General features: G+C 43.3%; 1 long non-coding RNA gene across 1 annotated transcript in view; it reads left to right on the plus strand.

Moving 5' to 3' along the window:
• LOC109299847 overlaps positions 1–10,739 on the plus strand; it is a 12,844-nt gene extending 2,105 nt beyond the window's left edge. Inside the window, exons 2-3 of the long non-coding RNA XR_002098021.1 lie at positions 8,041–8,051; positions 10,729–10,739. This is a non-coding gene — a long non-coding RNA (uncharacterized LOC109299847). The remainder of the gene's footprint in view (positions 1–8,040; positions 8,052–10,728) is intronic.
• The last annotated feature ends 317 nt before the right edge of the window (positions 10,740–11,056 follow it).

The following is an 11,056-nucleotide window of genomic DNA, read 5'->3' on the forward strand; positions in this document are numbered from 1 at the left end:
AACACCCTGGGGTGGAGATCATCCGGACCCGCTGACTTGAACGCGTCCAGCCCCTCCAGAAGCTCTCTAACCCGGTCCTCCCCAACCTGAGGTCTGAAGGCGATCCCCTCAAGTCCGGCTTCTATCACAGCAGGGAAGTCCCGGTCCCTGCACAAGAAAATCAATCACACCATTTAAAATAATTTGTGTGATCCTAGATTGGGTATGGTGAATGTCTGCACATACCCACTGTGAAGACTTTAGAAGCATTCAGGCATTTGTTCCTGTGCACAGGAAAGATCTTCCTGGTTCAAAGAAGATTTTTCTCTGGCACGTTTCTTGTGAAGAAACTGAGTGAATGCCTTTATGATCCCAGCTTCTAGCTGGCATTTCTTCCACTAGAACTGTAATGTCTGCCCACACCTTTTGAAAAATGCGCAGTAGTGTTTGAAAACAAGAAGTAAACAAAATATTATTTCACTGATTTTATAGATTTTCATAAACATTAGGGCTGGAAAGGACCTCAGAAGATCATTGAGTTCAGCCCCCTGTCCCAGGGGCAGGAAGTCAGTTGGGGTCACAGGATCCCAGCAAGATAAACATCCAAATGTCTCTTAAAGGAGTCCAGAGTAGGTTCTTGCACCACCTCTGGTGGCAGTCTGTTCCAGGCCTTGGGGGCTCAGACAGTAAAGAAGTTCTTCCTTATGTCCAGCCTGAAACAGTCTTGGAAGAGTTTGTGACTGTTTGACCTTGTCATCCCTTGGGGCGCTCTGGGGAACAGGCATACCCCTAGATCCTGATGTACACCCCTTATATACTTTTAGGCAACCACCAGGTCCCCCCTGAGCCTATGCTTTTCCAGGCTGAAGAGCCCCATGGCTCCCAGCCTCTCATCATAAGGGCCTGTTTTCCTGCCCTCTGATCATGCGTGTGGCTCTCCTCTGGACTGTCTCAAGCTTTTCCACATCCTTTTTAACTTGTTGAGCCCAGAATTGGATGCAGTACTCCAGCTGCAGCCTCACTAAGGCCGAGTACTGTGGGAGGATGACATCCTGGGATTTGCTTGAGAAGCATCTATGGATGCAAGCCAGAGTTTTGCTTACTTTACCAGTTGCAACATGCATTGGTAGCTCATATTCATCTTGTGGTCAATCATGACCCCCAAGTCCCTTTCATCCGTGGAGCGAGCCAGCGTAGCACTGCCAAGCCTATATACATCATGACCTGCAGCATGCTTAATGAATGGGATGGTGAATATAGAATATTATAATCTATTATGTTTACCCTATATCAAAATGGACATAGTAAAGTTAGAAGGGTATTAACTACAGGAAGTGAGAAATATTAGGAGTATATAAAAAATCTACTATTAAAACAGGGAGAGGTCAGGACTGACTAGCATAGAGGTCTTCTAAACTATTTGTCTCTCTTAAACAAGGATTACTTCAAAGAGAGAAGTAGCTTCCAAATACCAATTTAATCTTAAACAAGTTAAGATTACCAAATACCAATTTAATCTCCTCTTACACAACATCAGGAAAGAGAAAGAAGTTAAAGAAGACAAACCTTTAAAAAAAAAAGAAAATAAATTGTGTTGACCACAAAAATTAGTAAAAAAAAAATAAAAAAAGGACTGTGCAAAGAAGGAAAAATATTTTCACAAGATTTCTTTGGCTCCTTCATCCTTCCTCACAATTTCTACTAGTCTTAGTTTCAAATTACACACTTTTGATTGCTTAAGAATGGCTACCTCTCCCCTCTCCTCATGTTTTCATTTTATATTCCCAAATATTTTAAAAGAAAGTTTTCTCTTCTCCAAGTTCAGCCCTTCCCATCCTCCTCAATTACAGACTGAAGCTAGAAAGCTCTTAACTGAAATTTTTAATGGTACAAAATACATGAAAAATATAACAACTACGTTATTACTATTATTAACAAGAGTAAACGTAGCATCTAATTGCTTCATCACTTTTGTGCATCATTCTCCATTGCTGAATCCTGTTGTTAACCTTTGTCCTGTGCTAATCAGACAATGCCATGTTATCTGAGCAGGGCTCTGAGTCTTATGCTTTAGCTTGTTGATTTGAACCAGCACAAAATGTGTTGGAATTGTTCACAGAAAAAATATCAAAATAAATTTGATGGAATTATTGGGGTAATTGAGGGGAGAATTTGGTTCAAAGCATTAAAGATTTATTTTTCTTAACTGAGCTTTGAATATCAGGATTGTGGCTAAGACAGGCAACCTTAAAGAGCTGAAAACTTGTTTTCTTTTTACCAGCTGAAGCCACAGTTACATTGGAGGAAGAGCTGGCCCGGGGTCATGGACAGACAGTGTCTGAACAGCAGCCACTCAGGAGATTCTGCATATATAAATAAAAGAAACAAACTGATTCATGTAGGCCAACAAGGAGCAGCTCCTGTATTGTTTCAGTGTGCAGCATCTGCTCTCTTCAGAATGCACCCGTGTTATCAGGTGAAGAATCAGCCACACTTTCTACCATCCCAGCCAGATCTCCTTTTGGTGGGATATATCTCATGCATGCACTCTCCAAGTCATTAGACTTGACCTGAACACAAATAGAGCTTGCTGGGAATTTTCCAGGGAAATGTTTTTCATTGGAAATCTTTTCTTGGAGACAATGTGGCTTTGAAAGATTTCATATGAAAAAAAAAAAGTCAGGTTGCCAATGACAACCTGGTTTCAGGACCCCTAGGGGTTCTGAGCTCCCTGCCAGGGAACCAGAAACCCCAAAATCCTTGGGTCTATCAGGAGTTCTCAAGGTCAGGATGCCTGGTTTCTCAGGTCTTCCAGAGCTTCTGGGGTCCCTGGTGCAGAGCAAAGACATTAGAAATATTGGTTGTAGAGGTTTCCAGGTTTCCTGATATGCAGGTAGAATCTAGAAGCTCTGGAAACCCTGCCTAGAACCAGAGCATTTAGGGTTTCCAGACGCTGCTCAGTAGTGGGGACACCTCAGCTCTGAGGTGGAGGGTTTCTCCAGAGGAAGGGATGGTGACACTGAGCTATTTCACTTTTTTTTTTTAATAAAACTTGAACTGAAACATGTCAGGTTTTTAGAACATTTTATTTAGACTTCCCTTTCTGTAGGAAGTTTTGAAAACACTACTTTTCATTGCAAATTAGAACAAGACCCTTTATAAAATATCAGTATAAGCTACAGAAGTGTTCTCATCTATAACTCAGACTCATGCTGTCTGGGTAAGGCATGTTGCAGAAGGCACAGTGTAACAGGGGGCCTGCTCGGAGCCACTTTCCCTGTGGCCTGCTCACCTGCTCCTGGGCTAACTGCCCACATTCTCACCCACCGTGCCTTGATGTTAATTAGTTAAATAGATGGTAATAAGCGGGAGGCTGCCTGTTTCCTGCCCCAATGCCAGGGGGCACTATCTGTGGTTCCATTCCTCCCCTACACCACAGCCCAAGCCTCACAGATAGCATCTAGATGTTCTCATTATCACTGGCCCCCATACTGGGCCCCAGAATCCTACCATTGAACCCCACCTGGATTCCTGTCATCAGGCAGTCTTATCCGCCTTCATACCGGGCAACATAGCCACCTGAACTGCTTCCTCTTCGGGTGTGATCCCCCCACCGGGACCTTCAGCTACTAGCCCTGGCCCACATCCAGGCCAGTTGGAACCCCAGACCCTCAGCTCTTGGGCGTTCCTCACAGTGGGCCCCTGGCCCTTCAACCCTTCTAGTCCTGGCCCCAGCATGGACCAGTTACAGGAAGTTCAGACAGGCATTGAGTCTATGGCCTTTTTTCTCTCTCTGAGGGTCCACCCTCTGGGCCCTCCAAACAAAGGGTAACCCAATCAGTTGTGGGGGCTAGGGGTTAAGGCACCCCAATCCACCTTTCACTGGGGTAGTAACTGGCCTGGCATTTCCTGGGGGGCTCCTGCACCACTGGAGCCCCACCAGGCCACCCACACCCAGCAGGGTGCAGTTTTAGGTTATACCCAGGACCAGGAGCCTTCTTACTATCCCCTACAGCTCCTCCCTAACCTCCAGATGATATCAGTAGCCCTCCAGCCAGGCAATGTTGTTGCCTGGCCCCCAGCAGCAGAACTACCCTGTTTATATGGGCAGCCCTGAATCTAAAATGGCTGCACTAATCAGGTACCTGCCGGCTGCTGCCTTCTGGCCCTTAAAGTGGCAGGCACAAACAGTGACCTGCCACACACAGGTTAACCAGAACTGACCAGAATTTGTCCATACTTTTAGGTTCCCATGAAATTTTACAAACACTATAGTCAAAACTACTAACCAATTGCAGATTTTCTGTTTTCCCACATCTTCCTTTTCTGAGCATCAAATCCTTTAGATACCAGCATTCCTTTTTTTAAGCTGCTGAATCTCAATAGATTCAAGTATACTTGGTTGTGCATACATGTTCATTTCCATCAGAAGAAATTACTCAGCAACCACAGCAGGCCCTGTGCTGCTTTGGACTAACCTAGAGCAATACAGGGTGAGGTGGGAGCATTTTGCTGCTCAGGAGCCTTGTTACCATGACCCAGCAACCTGCCTCACCCTGCTCTGCTATGGGACAACAGGCTGGTGTGGGCTGTACAGAAAAGCCAGGAGCTGGACTGGGGAAAGTCTCTGCATGCCTGGCTCCTAGTCACTCTGGATTTCCCTTGCTCCCACTCTATGCCCTCCACAACTCAGTGGCAAAAGCAGTGATTTAAAAGTTGGAGTAGAACCTGAAGAAAACCTCCACAACCCACCTTCTGGCTCCCACTTTCAGCTTGTCCTTGTCACCCCAGTGCCCAGCTGAGTGGTGGGGCAGCCATTTAAAAGCTGGGAGGTGGGAGTGGGGTCCCTGAGCCCTTCTCCCAGCCAAACCCTGCTCTTAGCCACTGCCTTTTAAATCACTCTCCTGCCTCTCAGCTGGGCAGTGAGAAGGCAAGGGAGAGCGATCAGGAACTGGAAGCCAGGTCGGGGAGACTTTCCTGGAGTCATGCTCCTGGCTGTCAGCTTTTACATCTCTGTCCCATTGGATGGTGGGCATAGCAAAACCCCTTGCCTCTTCCCAAAGCCAGCAGCTGCCTACTTTAGGGAAGAGCCTGCAAATGGTGGCTGCTGCTCCCCTCACCTCCTAATATATGGGAGCAGGAAAGCTCCCATAGCTCCACAGCACCTTCTGAAAACTGGGGTAAACCCAGTCTTGGGAAGCCAGAGAGGCTTTCACCTGGTTCTACTCCTCCCAGTCCCCAGGAGGAGTTAAGCTGGGAGAAAGTGTAAAGTTCAGTCTCCTTGGAGAAACTTTCACAGGAGCAACATAATACTATTTTTGCTGCTTTATTTTTCTCTTGGAGTGGCCATTTTTGCTCCAGGAGAAAAGCTTGACTGTCTGTACCCCTTTGGTTTTTCTAGGAGGAAAAAGATACTCCTGGTAGAACTAAACCTGACCTTTGCCATTGATTCCATGACTTGCTTTTTAATTGCAACTAGAGCTAACCCATCAGACAACATATTGTTCATGAAGCCTTCTAGTAATACCAGAAGAGCTTCAAGGACACACTGCAGAGTATATTGAAATATTTCTGCACCCTGGGCAAAAAACTGAGAAAAGGAAGATGGAATTTGACTCAGATTACTCTGAAGACCTATCACTACCATAAATCATGTTATCAATATCTTTTGTTTATTGTAACTGTCAGATAACAGAGAAAGAATCTAATGGTAATTCTGCATTTAGATAAAACTATTTCTTGGACAAATTCATTTCAGTGAAATATCACATACAGTATTATTACACATCAGTAGGCTCATTGGCACTTCCATGATATTTGCCAATACAGCCAAGATCAGTCAGTTCTAGAGACAGAACCCAATTTTACTCCATTTATTTGCTGCTGCAGAGCTTCCCTCATCTTATATCACTCATTAAGCAGCAGTCACGCATTCTTGTCTAAACATAAGAATAATTTTCCTAAGGTCCCTCAGTGTTTCAAATCCTTTTCTGGAGAATATGTTCTCCCTAATTGTTAGGGAGCAAAATCAGTTTGAGCAACAAAACCCAAATCAAATTTGGACAGTAATTAAGAGAGTCAACTTTCCCAGGGGAAGACTTTTCTTCATCTAGCTAGGAGTAGAGCATAGATACTTTTTCCTAAGTTAATTATACAATGATATTAAGATCTCTTTTTTTCTCCCCACTTTGAAGAATACTGGGCACGTCTACACATTCATTAATGCGCCTTCATTAATGCGCATTTAGTTTAGTACTTGCCTAATAAAGTACTAACTAAATGCTCAGTAACTACAGTTACTGCAGAGTAGCACTAGTGCAAGGGTATTTTGTGATGGTTACTGCACATTAGCTTAATAACACTGTGCAGTAGGCTATTATCATGGTTTTTGACCAGCATGCTACTACGCAGCGTTATTAAGCTAATGTGCAATGTCTCATGTAGATGCACCCACTGAGAAAGAAGTAAAGGAGACTAAGAAATCTGAGACATTTTCTAGACTGAAATCTGAAAATTTTAATAGTTAAAAAATGTATCAATTGATTGAGTAAAACTTGAGGAGGAATGGGTGTTTTCAAATTATTTTGTTTTTAAATAAAGCATAGGATTTAAGAATGACTGGAGAAACCAAATTTAAATAGTTTTATTAAGAAACTTTCCTACTTAAGTCAAGAAAAAATTAAGAGAATATTTTTTTGAAAAATCAAAGAAGTTGCGTAAATATTGTGACTGTGATTTTGTCTTGTTTTCCCTACCCTTTTATTTTTAGTGTTGTCAGTTTGTTTTTTCTTATGCGCCAGATTTTAATAGCATTGCAAGAAGTAATATTCACTCTGCAACAGGGAGGGCTCCTGTTACTTGAAGGGGGAAGCAGCAGCAGGGAGGTCCCCAACCTCCAAGATCTGGAACCAACTTCCAAGAGAAGTGGTGCTGGCTCCTACCCTGGGGGTCTTTAAAAGGAGGCTAGATGTACACCTTGCTGGGGTCATTTGACCCCAGTACTCTTTCCTGCCATGGCAGGGGGTCGGACTAGATGATCTCCTCAGGTCCCTTCCGACCCTAGAAACTATGGTGGGGAAGACTGCTTATGAGATGGCTGCAGGGGAAGAGAGAGCTAGGGACTCATAGGTTGCAAGTACCTACTGCTGGGTTAGCTACCCAGAAAGAGGACGATAGGGCACGGCCCTGCTGGAACAACAAAGACACTGCTACGGCAGCCAGGGTACCAACAGTAAGCTTCCCATTGGAATGAAAGAGAGGCAGCTGCACCAGGGCTAGCAAGCCACCTGACCAGAAGGGGGCAGGGCTTGAGAGACATATAAACTCAGGGCCTGAGCCAGGGTGAAGGACTTGCTCCCTCAGCCCTTGAACAGAGCAGGGGAGACCTGGGTGAAGGGAAGGAGGACAACTAGAGTAGTGAGGCTCAGGCTCTGCCAGGACATATGCTGCGTATATGTTTTCTAGGCCTGTGCGAAGCAGCTAATATTCACTTTGGATTCAGAATATTCGGCTGATTCAGGGGATAGTGATTCAATCTGGTGATTTGAATCACTGGCCTGAATCAATTCAGCTGAATCTGATTCAGAGATTCTCTTTCCTGGTGGTGTCAGACAGCAGAAAAGCAGGGAGGTGTAGAAACCTTTCTTTCTTGTTTAGCAATGAAGTTTGTAAGTCCCAAAATAGCAACTTTTGCACTTCCCTTGTCTCAGATTTCAATTATTTGCAGATAAAGCAGTTAGGCATGTTAATCTGAAATTATGCAGAAAGCAGGGTACTAATGCAACTTATAGACTAACTGGAATTGGAGATGATAAGCTTCGTCATGCAGAGTGTTTGTTTATGATCTGGCTCTCCAGATAAAGGTGCTTAAACATTGCATAAAGATGCAGACTTGAAGGCTAGTTGGGCAAAGTGACAAAGTGTGGTGAGACATGACATTTTCCTGCTGAGGCACTCTGGGGCAAAAGGGTCCAACATGAAGCACAGAAAAACCCCTTGCACAAACAGAATGTGTATGCATGTGGGGGTGTGTGCGTGCGCGCATGTGTGATGGGGGTGGAGGTGGGGAGAGGGTGTTCAGCAGTCTACACTAAGATTCTGGAAGACCTGGTCAAATATTATCATTTTCTGTATAGCATGCCACACTTTCAAATTAAAACATGGTACAAATGAGTATCAAATATTTTCTACATTTAATAAGGACCATCTTTGAAGCTGGATCACTATTTTTGCATCTTATTTTTGGGTGAATTACTTGAAGATGTTTCATAGTTTCATAGTTTCTAGGGTCGGAAGGGACCTGAGCAGATCATCTAGTCCGACCCCCTGCCATGGCAGGAAGAGCACTGGGGTCAAATGACCCCAGCAAGGTGGTCATCCAACCTCCTCTTAAAAACCCCCAGGGTGGGAGCCTGCACCACCTCACTTGGAAGCTGGTTCCAGACCCTAGCCGCCCTGACCGTGAAGTAGCGCCTCCTGATGTCCAACTTAAACCTTCCCTCCGCCAGCTTGTGACCATTGTTCCTGGTCACTCCTTGCGGCGCTCGGGGGAACAGGGACTCCCCCAGCGCCTGCTGATCCCCCCTAACCAGTTTATAACAGGCCACAAGATCCCCCCTCAGCCTTCTCTTTTGAAGGCTGAACAGGTTCAGGTCCCGCAACCTTTCCTCATAGGACCTACCCTGCTGTCCCTTGATCATACGAGTGGCCCTCCTCTGGACCCTCTCGATGCTGTCCACATCCCTCTTAAAGTGCGGCGCCCAGAACTGGACGCAGTACTCCAGCTGCGGCCTGACCAGTGCCGCATAGAGGGGGAGGATCACCTCCTTGGACCTGCTCGAGATGCATCTGTGGATGCACGACAAGGTGCAGTTGGCCTTCCTAACCGCCTCCCCACATTGCCGACTCATGTTCATCTTGGAGTCAATAATGACTCCCAGATCCTTTTCCACCTCCGTGCTGACAAGAGGGGAGTTCCCCAGCCTGTATGTATGGTGCCGATTGTTCCTCCCCAGGTGCATCACCTTACACTTGTCTGTGTTAAACCCCATCCTGTTCTCCTCCGCCCATCCTTGTAACCTATCTAGGTCCAACTGTAGCCTGTTGCTCCCCTCAATTGTGCCCACATCCCCCCACATCTTAGTGTCATCAGCAAACTTGAACAGGGTGCTTTGCACCCCCTCGTCCAAATCACTGATGAAGATATTGAACAGTGCAGGCCCAAGGACCGAGCCCTGTGGGACCCCACTTCCCACGTCCTTCCAGGTCGAGAAGGACCCATCCACTACCACCCTCTGGGTGCGACTCTCTAACCAGTTGGCGACCCATTGGACTGTATGGGTGTCTACGCCACAGTCCCCCAGCTTCCTAATGTTGCTCCATTAACGCATGAATTACACTTCAATACTTGTTCTAATTTCAGATGAAGTTTGCAGTCTAGTAGGTCCCTGGGAGACATTGCATTTAATTCACTTGCATGCTTTTTTAAGGGTCAAAACCATAATATTATACATTTTTTAATTGTTAACAGTAATAATATGACATCCTGCATACTTACACTGCTTAATTAATATTAAACAAATTCCAGCTCACAACTTGTCTCTGTGTTTGAGTGTAGGACACACAGTAACTGAAAGAATAAATGGTATTATAATATTATTTAATTCTTGTTCATATATTAATCAACATAACAATGTTTTTATTCTGTAAAATACACCTTTTTATGCAGAAGCTCCTACATGAATACATAATTCTAGAATGCTACAAATTCAGAAGTGCCATATTTAGACCAGGATGAGGTTTTTTCCTCCTATCCAACATGAGGAAAAACAATTTCTATTGCATTTGGTATAAAGGGAATCACCAGCAGTTTTGGTCAAAAATTTTCAACAGGACATTTTGCATCAAATATTACAGAAATCAGAATGTTTAACCAGAATGTTTCATCTTTATGAATTTTTATGTGAAAATGCCAAAGCATTTTGTTTCAATGCTTTTGTTTTTCCTTCAATAACATAAAAAGATTTCATTTTGATAAGGCTGAAATATGTTTTTTGATACAGTAAAATGCTTTGCTTAACTATACTTCAAAGTGTTTTAAGTTTTTATTTTATTAAAAGACTATTTTAATGTATATTTAGTATGATATTCAAATATCATTTATTATATATAATTTTGAACATAATCTAGAGGCAGAAATGAGACAAAATTATTGAAACAAAATGTTTTACCTCAACCAAATGAAATGAGTTGTCTTGAAATATTTAATGGTTCCTAACAAAAGAATTCTGATTCTTGTTATGAAAAATTTCAAAATGTTGATGGTTCCTTCTCTCGAAGAATAATTACATTTGTGAATATTTAAATTTAATTTAAAAAATCATTCTATGTTCTCACCTAAGCAGGAGAATCTAGCAGGCAATTTGTGTTTGACTAAATTGTAGCTGCCAATTGGAAAGGAGACAAGACAAGAGAAAACAGAAATCACTGCTGGACTATGCAGTTCATTCTCTCACAAATATTTGAGATTTATCAAAGCACCTTCATTATAAGTTGGTCTGCTAACTGCTATTAACCAATACAAAAAGGGATATCAACCCATAGCATCAATGGCTTCATCTTGTTTTAAAATCAACATAATCTGAAGAACATGGTAGGCTAATGTTGATCATCAGTTAAAGTACTGCTCAGATTCAAGATTTGGAACAAAATCTGTAATACTGTGTGTGTTGTGTGGGAGATGGGGGAGAGTGGGGAGATTCCTTTCCCTCAAAGTACCAACATTTATACTGCATACCTGCCATTCAAAAGTCTGCTAAACAAACCTGGCAAATTATAGCATTACTAAACTACTTGCATATGCAGGCAGGAAGCACTGAGAATGAATGCAGCAATCTTTTACTGAATGAGAGTCCAAATTTTTAACATAATCTTAAAGCTGAAATGAGACGACATTATTGAAACAAACAAACAAAAAACCTGTTCATGTGGAAAATAGCCCTTTTTCCTTAGCTAACTGAGCCCTCTGAATATTTTTATAAAGCATGCATTAATATTTATTCCTTATATACATAACTAT

The sequence above is a fragment of the Gavialis gangeticus genome, unplaced genomic scaffold (assembly GCF_001723915.1).
Source record: "Gavialis gangeticus isolate Ggan-Ray unplaced genomic scaffold, GavGan_comp1, whole genome shotgun sequence".
In the NCBI taxonomy this organism is placed as follows: domain Eukaryota; kingdom Metazoa; phylum Chordata; order Crocodylia; family Gavialidae; genus Gavialis; species Gavialis gangeticus.